This window comes from Procambarus clarkii, unplaced genomic scaffold (assembly GCF_040958095.1).
Source record: "Procambarus clarkii isolate CNS0578487 unplaced genomic scaffold, FALCON_Pclarkii_2.0 HiC_scaffold_2196, whole genome shotgun sequence".
Taxonomy (NCBI): Eukaryota; Metazoa; Arthropoda; class Malacostraca; order Decapoda; family Cambaridae; genus Procambarus; species Procambarus clarkii.
Window position 1 is genome coordinate 1 of NW_027191205.1, and position 1,791 is coordinate 1,791.

The window sequence follows — 1,791 nt, forward strand, 5'->3', positions numbered from 1 at the left end:
TGGAGGGGAATGATGGTCTGTGGATTCCTTCTCCGTACCCTTTACATATAAGCAAAAATATGCCTTCCTGTGGGTATAGAAACATTAACACAAATTATATCAGTAACTGATATTGTAGCCTTTTAAACAGAAAAGATTTGTACATACAAATACTTTTTAATTATCATTTATTTGTGGAAATGGCATTTACGTCATTAAATTGATACCTCAGCATCAAGCTAGTGTCCTGCAGCAGTGGTCCAGTGGTAAAGTGTATATAAGTGATGCGTATTCTTGGAGTTGCGAGTTCAAACCCGGATTAAGCTATATATATATACAACATGTTTTGTTTTGGTTGTTGTTTTTGTATAAAGCCTCACACACTATATTAAGCGAGTTTGTTTTAAACATGACATACATATTAATTCATTTTACCAGGCCTTATTCCACACAACTCCGTGAATTTCCCGTGGAGCCAGCCAGCCATTCAAACAAAAACAAACGAAACAAAACAAAACAAAACAAAAAACATTATTGCCAACAGCATTTGGTGTTCCCAGGCGGTCACCCATCCAAGTACTAACCAAACCCAACGTTGCTTAACTTCGCTGATCGGACGAGAAGCGGTGTTCTCAACGTGGTATGGCCGTTGGCATGAGACTGCCTACACATTGTGGCTAATAACCAACTCTTTTTAGTCATCACGGCAGGATACGGACCTTCTTGTGGTGTCTTAATGGTAATTGTATCCTAACATATTTTTGTCTCCTTGGCATGGATATTTAACATCGTTTATTCAGTCTTGGGTTTATGTTCTTTCGCCATTTACAGACATTTTACATCTACCTACTTCCTCAGCCTACCCTGCCAATTTCTAATGAATTTGTGGATTTTCTTTTGTAATACATACATGTGTGTGCTCATCTGCTCTTCAGTTTTTATGATATTTGTCTCATCTGTCCTGCTTTATGATACTTTTACAAAGAACATGAACAAATGCTTCTATTTTAGAGAAGATATGGGATCCAGGTTTCGGAGCCGTAAAACCAACCGTCGTGATTGGTGGACGAGTTGCCAGGTTGCAGCTTCTGTACCGTGCCGGCACATAAATAGGTTCGGCTCAAGCGGCGGCAGCATCATTCCCCCGTGACTGTCTGAGCGTCTCTCATCACCTTGGTGGTTCTCATCATCATCATGGTAGAAGCAAAGCCTACCAAGAAGGCTGCGGCTGCTGCTGCTGCTGCTGTGGTGGCCACCACCAGGAAACCTCGCGTCCAGGTTGCTCACCCGAAAACTAGTCAAATGGTTCTAGCCGCGGTCGCAGCACTCAAAGACCGTAAGGGCTCGTCTCTACAAGCAATCAAGAAGTACGTTGTTGCCAACAACAAAGTCGAGGCTGCCAAGATCGCCATTTACATCCGAAGATTTCTCAAGAAAGCAGTGGCTGACGGCATTCTTGTTCAGACCAAGGGAAGTGGAGCTAGTGGATCATTCAAGCTGGCCGTAGCAGAGAAGAGGGCCGTTCTAACTCCCAAGAAAGCCACCACAACCAAGAAACCATCTACAGCAGCAAAGAAGGCCGTGGTAACTCCCAAGAAAGCCGCCACAAGCAACAAACCACCTACAGCCTTGAAAAAGAAGCAGCAGCAGCTTGTTGTTGGGAACAAAAAGCCCAAAATAAAGAGAGCTTCAAAATCTCCCAAACCACCCAAGGCAAAGAAAGCTGTCAAGAAAACAACAAAGGCAAAATAAACGACGACATGCAAGCAGCATGAATACACATGACAATAAACATCCAGGCCTCCCCCCTCA

The 1,791-nt window shown here is 43.3% G+C and overlaps 1 non-coding gene across 1 annotated transcript; it reads right to left on the bottom strand.

Annotated features, from left to right (window-relative positions):
- Positions 1-514: 514 nt before the first annotated feature.
- On the bottom strand, positions 515-633 carry LOC138362631 (5S ribosomal RNA). Its single transcript, XR_011227836.1, has one exon. It is a non-coding gene; the product is annotated as a 5S ribosomal RNA (ribosomal RNA).
- Positions 634-1,791: the final 1,158 nt, after the last annotated feature.